Source organism: Entelurus aequoreus, linkage group LG19 (assembly GCF_033978785.1).
Source record: "Entelurus aequoreus isolate RoL-2023_Sb linkage group LG19, RoL_Eaeq_v1.1, whole genome shotgun sequence".
Classification (NCBI taxonomy): domain Eukaryota; kingdom Metazoa; phylum Chordata; class Actinopteri; order Syngnathiformes; family Syngnathidae; genus Entelurus; species Entelurus aequoreus.
Window position 1 is genome coordinate 3,688,075 of NC_084749.1, and position 16,239 is coordinate 3,704,313.

Sequence of the window (16,239 nt, forward strand, 5' to 3'; positions counted from 1 at the left end):
CAGAGAAATGGACATTGAAACAGTGTAGGTGTGACTTGGTAGGATATGTACAGTGTTTACTTGGTAGGATGTGTACAGTGTTTACTTGGTAGGATGTGTACAGTGTTTACTTGGTAGGATGTGTACAGTGTTTACTTGGTAGGATATGTACAGTGTTTACTTGGTAGGATATGTACAGTGTTTACTTGGTAGGATATGTACAGTGTTTACTTGGTAGGATGTGTACAGTGTTTACTTGGTAGGATATGTACAGTGTTTACTTGGTAGGATATGTACAGTGTTTACTTGGTAGGATATGTACAGTGTTTACTTGGTAGGATATGTACAGTGTTTACTTGGTAGGATATGTACAGTGTTTACTTGGTAGGATATGTACAGTGTTTACTTGGTAGGATGTGTGTAGAGTGTCTAGTTGGTAGGATGTGTGTAGAGTGTCTAGTTGGTAGGGTGTGTAGAGTGTCTAGTTGGTAGGATGTGTAGAGTGTCTAGTTGGTAGGATGTGTAGAGTGTCTAGTTGGTAGGATGTGTAGAGTGTCTAGTTGGTAGGATGTGTAGAGTGTCTAGTTGGTAGGATGTGTAGAGTGTCTAGTTGGTAGGATGTGTGTAGAGTGTCTAGTTTGTAGGATGTGTGTAGAGTGTCTAGTTGGTAGGATGTGTACAGTGTTTACTTGGTAGGATGTGTAGGATGTGTGTAGAGTGTCTAGTTGGTAGGATGTGTAGAGTGTTTACTTGGTAGGATGTGTAGGATGTGTGTAGAGTGTCTAGTTGGTAGGATGTGTAGAGTGTCTAGTTGGTAGGATGTGTGTAGAGTGTCTAGTTTGTAGGATGTGTGTAGAGTGTCTAGTTGGTAGGATGTGTACAGTGTTTACTTGGTAGGATGTGTAGGATGTGTGTAGAGTGTCTAGTTGGTAGGATGTGTAGAGTGTTTACTTGGTAGGATGTGTAGGATGTGTGTAGAGTGTCTAGTTGGTAGGATGTGTAGAGTGTCTAGTTGGTAGGATGTGCAGAGCAAGCAGTGAACAAGCAGGAAGTGTTCTTGGTGTCAGAAGTCAAATCTGCTCTTTAAAAAGTGGCTAATATGAAAAAGGTGTTTGAAGGACGCACTGAAGAATAATAACATGATTTCACTCTTATGGACGTCCGTGATAATATTGTTGAATCTTCTCTGATGTCAGCATCATGTGGAGCTTTATTGATTTATTGATTGGTTTATTTATTTATTTATTTATTTAGCTTCACGGGAGGAAGTCAGCGTGCTTTTTCTTTTTTTAAAGCGGATGCATGAACTTTTAAGGCAAATGAAGATTTTGTGGCCTGTGACTATATATACTGTAAGTGTACTGTACACATGGTGTGACTATATATACTGTAAGTGTACTGTACACGTGGTGTGACTATATATACTGTAAGTGTACTGTACACGTGGTGTGACTATATATAGTGTAAGTGTACTGTACACGTGGTGTGACTATATATACTGTAAGTCTACTGTACATGTGGTGTGACTATATATACTGTAAGTGTACTGTACACATGGTGTGACTATATATACTGTAAGTGTACTGTACACATGGTGTGACTATATATACTGTAAGTGTACTGTACATGTGGTGTGACTATATATACTGTAAGTGTACTGTACATGTGGTGTGACTATATATACTGTAAGTCTACTGTACACATGGTGTGACTATATATACTGTAAGTGTACTGTACACATGGTGTGACTATATATACTGTAAGTCTACTGTACACATGGTGTGACTATATATACTGTAAGTGTACTGTACATGTGGTGTGACTATATATACTGTAAGTGTACTGTACATGTGGTGTGACTATATATACTGTAAGTGTACTGTACACATGGTGTGACTATATATACTGTAAGTCTACTGTACATGTGGTGTGACTATATATACTGTAAGTCTACTGTACACATGGTGTGACTATATATACTGTAAGTGTACTGTACACATGGTGTGACTATATATACTGTAAGTGTACTGTACACGTGGTGTGACTATATATACTGTAAGTCTACTGTACATGTGGTGTGACTATATATACTGTAAGTGTACTGTACACATGGTGTGACTATATATACTGTAAGTGTACTGTACACATGGTGTGACTATATATACTGTAAGTGTACTGTACATGTGGTGTGACTATATATACTGTAAGTCTACTGTACACGTGGTGTGACTATATATACTGTAAGTGTACTGTACACATGGTGTGACTATATATACTGTAAGTCTACTGTACATGTGGTGTGACTATATATACTGTAAGTGTACTGTACACATGGTGTGACTATATATACTGTAAGTGTACTGTACACATGGTGTGACTATATATACTGTAAGTCTACTGTACACATGGTGTGACTATATATACTGTAAGTGTACTGTACACGTGGTGTGACTATATATACTGTAAGTGTACTGTACATGTGGTGTGACTATATATACTGTAAGTCTACTGTACACATGGTGTGACTATATATACTGTAAGTGTACTGTACACATGGTGTGACTATATATACTGTAAGTGTACTGTACACATGGTGTGACTATATATACTGTAAGTGTACTGTACATGTGGTGTGACTATATATACTGTAAGTCTACTGTACATGTGGTGTGACTATATATACTGTAAGTGTACTGTACACATGGTGTGACTATATATACTGTAAGTGTACTGTACACATGGTGTGACTATATATACTGTAAGTGTACTGTACACATGGTGTGACTATATATACTGTAAGTGTACTGTACACATGGTGTGACTATATATACTGTAAGTCTACTGTACATGTGGTGTGACTATATATACTGTAAGTGTACTGTACACGTGGTGTGACTATATATACTGTAAGTGTACTGTACACATGGTGTGACTATATATACTGTAAGTCTACTGTACATGTGGTGTGACTATATATACTGTAAGTCTACTGTACACATGGTGTGACTATATATACTGTAAGTGTACTGTACACATGGTGTGACTATATATACTGTAAGTGTACTGTACACATGGTGTGACTATATATACTGTAAGTGTACTGTACATGTGGTGTGACTATATATACTGTAAGTCTACTGTACACATGGTGTGACTATATATAGTGTAAGTGTACTGTACACATGGTGTGACTATATATACTGTAAGTCTACTGTACACATGGTGTGACTATATATACTGTAAGTGTACTGTACACATGGTGTGACTATATATACTGTAAGTGTACTGTACACATGGTGTGACTATATATACTGTAAGTCTACTGTACATGTGGTGTGACTATATATACTGTAAGTGTACTGTACACATGGTGTGACTATATATACTGTAAGTGTACTGTACACATGGTGTGACTATATATACTGTAAGTCTACTGTACACATGGTGTGACTATATATAGTGTAAGTGTACTGTACACATGGTGTGACTATATATACTGTAAGTCTACTGTACACATGGTGTGACTATATATACTGTAAGTGTACTGTACACATGGTGTGACTATATATACTGTAAGTGTACTGTACACATGGTGTGACTATATATACTGTAAGTCTACTGTACATGTGGTGTGACTATATATACTGTAAGTGTACTGTACACATGGTGTGACTATATATACTGTAAGTGTACTGTACACGTGGTGTGACTATATATACTGTAAGTGTACTGTACACATGGTGTGACTATATATACTGTAAGTGTACTGTACACATGGTGTGACTATATATACTGTAAGTCTACTGTACACATGGTGTGACTATATATACTGTAAGTGTACTGTACACATGGTGTGACTATATATACTGTAAGTGTACTGTACACATGGTGTGACTATATATACTGTAAGTCTACTGTACATGTGGTGTGACTATATATACTGTAAGTGTACTGTACACATGGTGTGACTATATATACTGTAAGTGTACTGTACACATGGTGTGACTATATATACTGTAAGTGTACTGTACACATGGTGTGACTATATATACTGTAAGTCTACTGTACATGTGGTGTGACTATATATACTGTAAGTGTACTGTACACATGGTGTGACTATATATACTGTAAGTGTACTGTACACATGGTGTGACTATATATACTGTAAGTCTACTGTACACGTGGTGTGACTATATATACTGTAAGTGTACTGTACACATGGTGTGACTATATATACTGTAAGTGTACTGTACACATGGTGTGACTATATATACTGTAAGTCTACTGTACACATGGTGTGACTATATATACTGTAAGTGTACTGTACACATGGTGTGACTATATATACTGTAAGTGTACTGTACACATGGTGTGACTATATATACTGTAAGTGTACTGTACATGTGGTGTGACTATATATACTGTAAGTGTACTGTACACATGGTGTGACTATATATACTGTAAGTGTACTGTACACATGGTGTGACTATATATACTGTAAGTCTACTGTACATGTGGTGTGACTATATATACTGTAAGTGTACTGTACACGTGGTGTGACTATATATACTGTAAGTGTACTGTACACATGGTGTGACTATATATACTGTAAGTGTACTGTACACATGGTGTGACTATATATACTGTAAGTGTACTGTACACATGGTGTGACTATATATACTGTAAGTCTACTGTACATGTGGTGTGACTATATATACTGTAAGTGTACTGTACACGTGGTGTGACTATATATACTGTAAGTGTACTGTACACATGGTGTGACTATATATACTGTAAGTCTACTGTACATGTGGTGTGACTATATATACTGTAAGTGTACTGTACACGTGGTGTGACTATATATACTGTAAGTGTACTGTACACATGGTGTGACTATATATACTGTAAGTGTACTGTACACATGGTGTGACTATATATACTGTAAGTCTACTGTACATGTGGTGTGACTATATATACTATAAGTGTACTGTACACGTGGTGTGACTATATATACTGTAAGTGTACTGTACACATGGTGTGACTATATATACTGTAAGTCTACTGTACATGTGGTGTGACTATATATACTGTAAGTGTACTGTACACATGGTGTGACTATATATACTGTAAGTCTACTGTACATGTGGTGTGACTATATATACTGTAAGTCTACTGTACACATGGTGTGACTATATATACTGTAAGTCTACTGTACATGTGGTGTGACTATATATACTGTAAGTGTACTGTACATGTGGTGTGACTATATATACTGTAAGTGTACTGTACACATGGTGTGACTATATATACTGTAAGTGTACTGTACACATGGTGTGACTATATATACTGTAAGTGTACTGTACACGTGGTGTCACTATATATACTGTAAGTCTACTGTACATGTGGTGTGACTATATATACTGTAAGTGTACTGTACACATGGTGTGACTATACAGTATATAGTGTAAGTGTACTGTACACATGGTGTGACTATACAGTATATAGTGTAAGTGTACTGTACACGTGGTGTGACTATACAGTATATAGTGTAAGTGTACTGTACACATGGTGTGACTATATATACTGTAAGTGTACTGTACACGTGGTGTGACTATATATACTGTAAGTGTACTGTACACATGGTGTGACTATACAGTATATAGTGTAAGTGTACTGTACACATGGTGTGACTATACAGTATATAGTGTAAGTGTACTGTACACGTGGTGTGACTATACAGTATATAGTGTAAGTGTACTGTACATGTGGTGTGACTATACAGTATATAGTGTAAGTGTACTGTACACATGGTGTGACTATATATACTGTAAGTGTACTGTACACGTGGTGTGACTATATATACTGTAAGTGTACTGTACACATGGTGTGACTCTACAGTATATAGTGTAAGTGTACTGTACACATGGTGTGACTCTACAGTATATAGTGTAAGTGTACTGTACACGTGGTGTGACTCTACAGTATATAGTGTAAGTGTACTGTACACGTGGTGTGACTATACAGTATATAGTGTAAGTGTACTGTACACGTGGTGTGACTCTACAGTATATAGTGTAAGTGTACTGTACACGTGGTGTGACTATACAGTATATAGTGTAAGTGTACTGTACACGTGGTGTGACTATACAGTATATAGTGTAAGTGTACTGTACACGTGGTGTGACTCTACAGTATATAGTGTAAGTGTACTGTACACGTGGTGTGACTACAGTATATAGTGTAAGTGTACTGTACACGTGGTGTGACTATACAGTATATAGTGTAAGTGTACTGTACACGTGGTGTGACTATACAGTATATAGTGTAAGTGTACTGTACACTGACTATATATAGTGTAAGTGTACTGTACATGTGGTGTGACTATACAGTATATAGTGTAAGTGTACTGTACACGTGGTGTGACTCTACAGTATATAGTGTAAGTGTACTGTACACGTGGTGTGACTATACAGTATATAGTGTAAGTGTACTGTACACGTGGTGTGACTCTACAGTATATAGTGTAAGTGTACTGTACACGTGGTGTGACTATACAGTATATAGTGTAAGTGTACTGTACACGTGGTGTGACTATACAGTATATAGTGTAAGTGTACTGTACACGTGGTGTGACTCTACAGTATATAGTGTAAGTGTACTGTACACGTGGTGTGACTACAGTATATAGTGTAAGTGTACTGTACACGTGGTGTGACTATACAGTATATAGTGTAAGTGTACTGTACACGTGGTGTGACTATACAGTATATAGTGTAAGTGTACTGTACACTGACTATATATAGTGTAAGTGTACTGTACATGTGGTGTGACTATACAGTATATAGTGTAAGTGTACTGTACACGTGGTGTGACTATACAGTATATAGTGTAAGTGTACTGTACACGTGGTGTGACTATACAGTATATAGTGTAAGTGTACTGTACACGTGGTGTGACTATACAGTATATAGTGTAAGTGTACTGTACACATGGTGTGACTATACAGTTTATAGTGTAAGTGTACTGTACACTGACTATATATAGTGTAAGTGTACTGTACACGTGGTGTGACTATACAGTATATAGTGTAAGTGTACTGTACACGTGGTGTGACTATACAGTATATAGTGTAAGTGTACTGTACACGTGGTGTGACTATACAGTATATAGTGTAAGTGTACTGTACACATGGTGTGACTATACAGTTTATAGTGTAAGTGTACTGTACACTGACTATATATAGTGTAAGTGTACTGTACACGTGGTGTGACTATACAGTATATAGTGTAAGTGTACTGTACACGTGGTGTGACTATACAGTATATAGTGTAAGTGTACTGTACACATGGTGTGACTATACAGTTTATAGTGTAAGTGTACTGTACACGTGGTGTGACTATACAGTATATAGTGTAAGTGTACTGTACACGTGGTGTGACTATACAGTATATAGTTGTAAGTGTACTGTACACATGGTGTGACTATACAGTTTATAGTGTAAGTGTACTGTACACTGACTATATATAGTGTAAGTGTACTGTACACGTGGTGTGACTATACAGTATATAGTGTAAGTGTACTGTACACATGGTGTGACTATACAGTATATAGTGTAAGTGTACTGTACACGTGGTGTGACTATACAGTATATAGTGTAAGTGTACTGTACACGTGGTGTGACTATACAGTATATAGTGTAAGTGTACTGTACACGTGGTGTGACTATACAGTATATAGTGTAAGTGTACTGTACACATGGTGTGACTATACAGTTTATAGTGTAAGTGTACTGTACACGTGGTGTGACTATACAGTATATAGTGTAAGTGTACTGTACACATGGTGTGACTATACAGTATATAGTGTAAGTGTACTGTACACTGACTATATATAGTGTAAGTGTACTGTACACTGACTATATATAGTGTAAGTGTACTGTACACGTGGTGTGACTATACAGTATATAGTGTAAGTGTACTGTACACTGACTATATATAGTGTAAGTGTACTGTACACGTGGTGTGACTATACAGTATATAGTGTAAGTGTACTGTACACGTGGTGTGACTATACAGTATATAGTGTAAGTGTACTGTACACATGGTGTGACTATACAGTTTATAGTGTAAGTGTACTGTACACGTGGTGTGACTATACAGTATATAGTGTAAGTGTACTGTACACGTGGTGTGACTATACAGTATATAGTGTAAGTGTACTGTACACATGGTGTGACTATACAGTTTATAGTGTAAGTGTACTGTACACTGACTATATATAGTGTAAGTGTACTGTACACGTGGTGTGACTATACAGTATATAGTGTAAGTGTACTGTACACATGGTGTGACTATACAGTATATAGTGTAAGTGTACTGTACACGTGGTGTGACTATACAGTATATAGTGTAAGTGTACTGTACACGTGGTGTGACTATACAGTATATAGTGTAAGTGTACTGTACACGTGGTGTGACTATACAGTATATAGTGTAAGTGTACTGTACACATGGTGTGACTATACAGTTTATAGTGTAAGTGTACTGTACACGTGGTGTGACTATACAGTATATAGTGTAAGTGTACTGTACACATGGTGTGACTATACAGTATATAGTGTAAGTGTACTGTACACTGACTATATATAGTGTAAGTGTACTGTACACTGACTATATATAGTGTAAGTGTACTGTACACGTGGTGTGACTATACAGTATATAGTGTAAGTGTACTGTACACTGACTATATATAGTGTAAGTGTACTGTACACGTGGTGTGACTATACAGTATATAGTGTAAGTGTACTGTACACTGACTATATATAGTGTAAGTGTACTGTACACGTGGTGTGACTATACAGTATATAGTGTAAGTGTACTGTACACTGACTATATATAGTGTAAGTGTACTGTACACGTGGTGTGACTATACAGTATATAGTGTAAGTGTACTGTACACTGACTATATATAGTGTAAGTGTACTGTACACTGACTATATATAGTGTAAGTGTACTGTACACGTGGTGTGACTATACAGTATATAGTGTAAGTGTACTGTACACTGACTATATATAGTGTAAGTGTACTGTACACGTGGTGTGACTATACAGTATATAGTGTAAGTGTACTGTACACTGACTATATATAGTGTAAGTGTACTGTACACGTGGTGTGACTATACAGTATATAGTGTAAGTGTACTGTACACTGACTATATATAGTGTAAGTGTACTGTACACTGACTATATATAGTGTAAGTGTACTGTACACTGACTATATATAGTGTAAGTGTACTGTACACGTGGTGATGCCAGTGATTGGAGACAAGAAGTGAGCTGAGCCACACCCGAGCAGAATTGGGTAAATATAAGAATATATTGTGGAGTTGGAGTTCAAAGCAACAAAAAAAAAGTAGGTTACAAAAGTTGAGAAAGTGCACTTACACAACCACACTATGTGACACCCATCATGAAGGCACACAACACTGTGGAGTGACCACCTGTTACAGCCAATATCAATCTTCATCTTGTGCAGGACAAACCTAGCAACTACTTAGTTGAATTGACAAATTGGCAGGAAAAACATAAAAATAGAGACGCACAACATTGTGGAGTGGCCATCTGTTAGGGCCTACTGGAACATCAATTGTCATCGTATAGATGACACACCTAACATCTAAGTGGCACGAGTTGACAAACTCAAAAATTACGGCACAGCGTCTAAAGACTTGTAAGGACGGATGCACACAACACTGTGGAGCGGCCACAGGTCTTTTTAGGAGCAAATGAAGGAAAACGCACAAAGAGCATGTTCTTGCACACGTACAGAAGTGAACACTGGATGTCAGCAGCAGTGTTCATGCACACGTACAGAAGTGAACACTGGATGTCAGCAGCAGTGTTCATGCACACGTACAGAAGTGAACACTGGATGTCAGCAGCAGTGTTCATGCACACGTACAGAAGTGAACACTGGATGTCAGCAGCAGTGTTCATGCACACATACAGAAGTGAACACTGGATGTCAGCAGCAGTGTTCATGCACACGTACAGAAGTGAACACTGGATGTCAGCAGCAGTGTTCATGCACACGTACAGAAGTGAACACTGGATGTCAGCAGCAGTGTTCATGCACACGTACAGAAGTGAACACTGGATGTCAGCAGCAGTGTTGTTCATGCACACGTACAGAAGTGAACACTGGATGTCAGCAGCAGTGTTCATGCACACGTACAGAAGTGAACACTGGATGTCAGCAGCAGTGTTCATGCACACGTACAGAAGTGAACACTGGATGTCAGCAGCAGTGTTCATGCACACGTACAGAAGTGAACACTGGATGTCAGCAGCAGTGTTCATGCACACATACAGAAGTGAACATTGGATGTCAGCAGCAGTGTTCATGCACACGTACAGAAGTGAACACTGGATGTCAGCAGCAGTGTTCATGCACACGTACAGAAGTGAACACTGGATGTCAGCAGCAGTGTTCATGCACACGTACAGAAGTGAACATTGGATGTCAGCAGCAGTGTTCATGCACACGTACAGAAGTGAACACTGGATGTCAGCAGCAGTGTTCATGCACACGTACAGAAGTGAACACTGGATGTCAGCAGCAGTGTTGTTCATGCACACGTACAGAAGTGAACACTGGATGTCAGCAGCAGTGTTCATGCACATGTACAGAAGTGAACACTGGATGTCGGCAGCAGTGTTCATGCACACGTACAGAAGTGAACACTGGATGTCAGCAGCAGTGTTCATGCACACGTACAGAAGTGAACACTGGATGTCAGCAGCAGTGTTCATGCACACGTACAGAAGTGAACACTGGATGTCAGCAGCAGTGTTGTTCATGCACACGTACAGAAGTGAACACTGGATGTCAGCAGCAGTGTTCATGCACATGTACAGAAGTGAACACTGGATGTCGGCAGCAGTGTTCATGCACACGTACAGAAGTGAACACTGGATGTCAGCAGCAGTGTTGTTCATGCACACGTACAGAAGTGAACACTGGATGTCAGCAGCAGTGTTCATGCACACGTACAGAAGTGAACACTGGATGTCAGCAGCAGTGTTCATGCACACGTACAGAAGTGAACACTGGATGTCAGCAGCAGTGTTCATGCACACGTACAGAAGTGAACACTGGATGTCAGCAGCAGTGTTGTTCATGCACACGTACAGAAGTGAACATTGGATGTCAGCAGCAGTGTTCATGCACACGTACAGAAGTGAACATTGGATGTCAGCAGCAGTGTTCATGCACACGTACAGAAGTGAACACTGGATGTCGGCAGCAGTGTTCATGCACACGTACAGAAGTGAACACTGGATGTCGGCAGCAGTGTTCATGCACACGTACAGAAGTGAACACTGGATGTCAGCAGCAGTGTTCATGCACACGTACAGAAGTGAACATTGGATGTCAGCAGCAGTGTTCATGCACACGTACAGAAGTGAACACTGGATGTCAGCAGCAGTGTTGTTCATGCACACGTACAGAAGTGAACACTGGATGTCAGCAGCAGTGTTCATGCACACGTACAGAAGTGAACACTGGATGTCAGCAGCAGTGTTCATGCACACGTACAGAAGTGAACACTGGATGTCAGCAGCAGTGTTCATGCACACGTACAGAAGTGAACACTGGATGTCAGCAGCAGTGTTCATGCACACGTACAGAAGTGAACACTGGATGTCAGCAGCAGTGTTGTTCATGCACACGTACAGAAGTGAACACTGGATGTCAGCAGCAGTGTTCATGCACACGTACAGAAGTGAACACTGGATGTCAGCAGCAGTGTTCATGCACACGTACAGAAGTGAACACTGGATGTCAGCAGCAGTGTTCATGCACACGTACAGAAGTGAACACTGGATGTCAGCAGCAGTGTTCATGCACACGTACAGAAGTGAACACTGGATGTCAGCAGCAGTGTTCATGCACACGTACAGAAGTGAACACTGGATGTCAGCAGCAGTGTTCATGCACACGTACAGAAGTGAACACTGGATGTCAGCAGCAGTGTTCATGCACACGTACAGAAGTGAACACTGGATGTCAGCAGCAGTGTTCATGCACACGTACAGAAGTGAACACTGGATGTCAGCAGCAGTGTTGTTCATGCACACGTACAGAAGTGAACACTGGATGTCAGCAGCAGTGTTCATGCACACGTACAGAAGTGAACACTGGATGTCAGCAGCAGTGTTCATGCACACGTACAGAAGTGAACACTGGATGTCAGCAGCAGTGTTCATGCACACGTACAGAAGTGAACACTGGATGTCAGCAGCAGTGTTGTTCATGCACACGTACAGAAGTGAACACTGGATGTCAGCAGCAGTGTTCATGCACACGTACAGAAGTGAACACTGGATGTCAGCAGCAGTGTTCATGCACACGTACAGAAGTGAACACTGGATGTCAGCAGCAGTGTTCATGCACACGTACAGAAGTGAACACTGGATGTCAGCAGCAGTGTTCATGCACACGTACAGAAGTGAACACTGGATGTCAGCAGCAGTGTTCATGCACACGTACAGAAGTGAACACTGGATGTCAGCAGCAGTGTTCATGCACACGTACAGAAGTGAACACTGGATGTCAGCAGCAGTGTTGTTCATGCACACGTACAGAAGTGAACACTGGATGTCAGCAGCAGTGTTGTTCATGCACACGTACAGAAGTGAACACTGGATGTCAGCAGCAGTGTTCATGCACACGTACAGAAGTGAACACTGGATGTCAGCAGCAGTGTTCATGCACACGTACAGAAGTGAACACTGGATGTCAGCAGCAGTGTTCATGCACACGTACAGAAGTGAACACTGGATGTCAGCAGCAGTGTTCATGCACACGTACAGAAGTGAACACTGGATGTCAGCAGCAGTGTTCATGCACACGTACAGAAGTGAACACTGGATGTCAGCAGCAGTGTTCATGCACACGTACAGAAGTGAACACTGGATGTCAGCAGCAGTGTTCATGCACACGTACAGAAGTGAACACTGGATGTCAGCAGCAGTGTTGTTCATGCACACGTACAGAAGTGAACACTGGATGTCAGCAGCAGTGTTGTTCATGCACACGTACAGAAGTGAACACTGGATGTCAGCAGCAGTGTTCATGCACACGTACAGAAGTGAACACTGGATGTCAGCAGCAGTGTTCATGCACACGTACAGAAGTGAACACTGGATGTCAGCAGCAGTGTTCATGCACACGTACAGAAGTGAACACTGGATGTCAGCAGCAGTGTTGCACAACAGCAATGTTGCTCGGGGGAAACATTGAGCAGCATAAATATCCCATAATGCAACACATGTGTGCATGCAGACTGTACATTCCACACTCTGTGTTAACTGTCTCTGTGTGTGTGTGTGTGTGTGTGTGTGTGTGTGTGTGTGTGTGTGTGTGTGTGTGTGTGTGTGTGTGTGTGTGTGTGTGTGTGTGTGTGTGTGTGTGTGTGTGTGTGTGTGTGTGTGTGTGTGTGTGTGTGTGTGTGTGTGTGTGTGTGTGTGTGTGTGTGTGTGTGTGTGTGTGTGTGTGTGCGTGTGCGGCCACAGGTGCAAGGACGTATTTAATCGCTGACGTGTCCGCTGAGACTCAACATGAGACAAGAAGAGCACAGAAGATCTTGCCGGAGCAAACGTTGACAAATTGACAAAGAAGAAAATAAAAATGGCGAGGATTATTAACATTTTAATTCCTGCATTCGTTAGTGGCAGCAAGCGTGTGCTCGCACTTAAGTTACAATTCTTTAACAGCAGCCAAGCATATAAAAGTGTTCAATTGTACAGAAAGGCTCTAGATTTAAAAAAAATGTGCTAGCTCGATGCTAATTTACATTGGATGTGCAATAGACATATGCTGCTCACTGCTCCCCTCACCTCCCAGGGGGTGATCAAGGGTGGTGGGTCAAAGGCAGAGAATCATTTCGCCACACCTCGTGTGTGTGTGTGTGTGTGTGTGTGTGTGTGTGTGTGTGTGTGTGTGTGTGTGTGTGTGTGTGTGTGTGTGTGTGTGTGTGTGTGTGTGGTTGTGTGTGTGTGTGTGTGTGTGTGTGTGTGTGTGACAATCATTGCTACTTTAACTTTTTTTAAATTGTATTTAATCTTTTTATTTGTATTTATTAAACACAAATAAATCCATCCATCTTCTTCCGCTTATCCGAGGTCGGGTCGCGGGGGCAGCAGCTTAAGCAGGGAAGCCCAGACACAAATAAATTACAAAGTAATTTAAATTCACACATTAAATGTATTCATACTTTACTGTTAATATATGTCTTTTGAATTATATAAAAAAATATTTTAGAATATGAAATGAATCAAAGTGACATTTGTCATGCTTTAACCACACAAACAATGAGTATGCAAATGAAAACAAATAATGTAATGAGTTATATTCAAATAATTATGTGTATTATCTAAATAACTATATAAATGTAAATAAATACGATACATCATTGCAATAAATGCAATTATAATATTTGTAATTTAGACATAGAATTATGATGAAATGTAGCATGTTAAATAGTTTCATATGTTGCTATTAATCTGGATGATCATTTCAAAAAAATCTAAATAAATTCATAAATACTGTACAGCAAATAATTCATAGTTTAACATTCTGTGATTGTCTTCTGACTTTTGCTCCTTTTTGGCATCATTGCTGACATTTTAGTGACATTTTGCATCAATTCTGTCTGGAGTTTGAGTTTCAACAGGACTTGATGTGGCCACAGCGTCCCTGATGACCACTCGTCTGACAAGTTGACCATCAACCCGCCTTGCTTCCTGCTTCCTGCTTCAAAAAGTGATTTCAAGGCCGCCGTGATGTTCAATTCCTACTCACAAGTCAGACACGATGCAAAATGTCAGCATGTTGCTCTCTCAACCAATCAAAAGCAAGAAAGGCCACAAGTGGAAGTAGCGCCACGTTGAGGGTCAAAGGTCACACAAGATACATGCAGCCACACAAATGTCAAGTTGGAGTTCAAACAGGAGAGTCTAAAAATATCTAGATTTATTTTTTAAGGCTTTAAAAAATACTTTAATATCAACATTTTCCTTTACGTGTTTTGTTTCATTTTATTTCTACAATATTGTGGCAAGACCAACATTCTTGGTCACAGTACGGCTTTATTGTAATGTCGTGTAAAAGTGCAAATAAATCCTATTAAAAGCATTTGAATGTGAGCAGCAAAAACAGCAATGAATATTTGTCGGGAAAGGTTGCCACCTGGCGGACAGCAAGGAAATAACAGCAATGAAAGGCTGCAGCAAGCAACTGAACTAAAATAACAATTACAAAAAAAAGTCAGTTTTACTCAAATAATTTAAGAAATCTTAAAATAGTCACCAATACAGAAAATACTTCAATCATTTTAAAAGAGTGTTCTTTTTTTACTGCATGTTTTGCATTTTATTGCAAGTAGATACTGAAATTCTGTGACAAAATTATTTTTCTTCCCATTTACTACGAAGCCACGCTGTTGTAACACGTGGCTTGGCATCGTCTGGCTGCAATAAGCAGGGGCGTCCATGAAAAAGATGGCAACATACTGTATGTACCTTTCAGCATTAATGCTGCATTCACACATTTCAATGTCATCAACAAATACGGCAATGAATATTTGTGGGGGAAGGTTGCCACCTGGCGGACAGGAAATAAATAGCAGCATGAAAGGCTGCAGCAACCAAAAAATAACCAAACTAATATAACAAATAATTCCCCCCAAAAAATAATGTGTTGGTTTTTTTTTATGTATTCTAAAATGTTTTGCATTCTAGTTCAAGTAGATATTGAAATTCAGTGACAAAACTATTTGTTTACCCATTTTCTGCTTTATTTTAAGTTGATGCCTCACGCTTGTCATCTAAATAAATAAATGGTAAATGTGTTATACTTGTATAGCGCTTTTCTACCTTCAAGGTACTCAAAGCGCTTTGACACTATTTCCACATTCACACATTCACACACACATTCACACACTGATGGCGGGAGCTGCCATGCAAGGCGCTAACCAGCAGCCATCAGGAGCAAGGGTGAAGTGTCTTGCCCAAGGACACAACGGACGTGACTAGGATGGACCCAGTCAAAATATGCTTTTTACCCACTAACCACATTCAAATGATACACATTAATGACACAATTGTTTTTTTTTTCATATATTTTATAGATTAAACTTATTTCAGTTCCATTTATAAAGGAACACAAATACATTTGACTGGCTTTATATCCAAATAA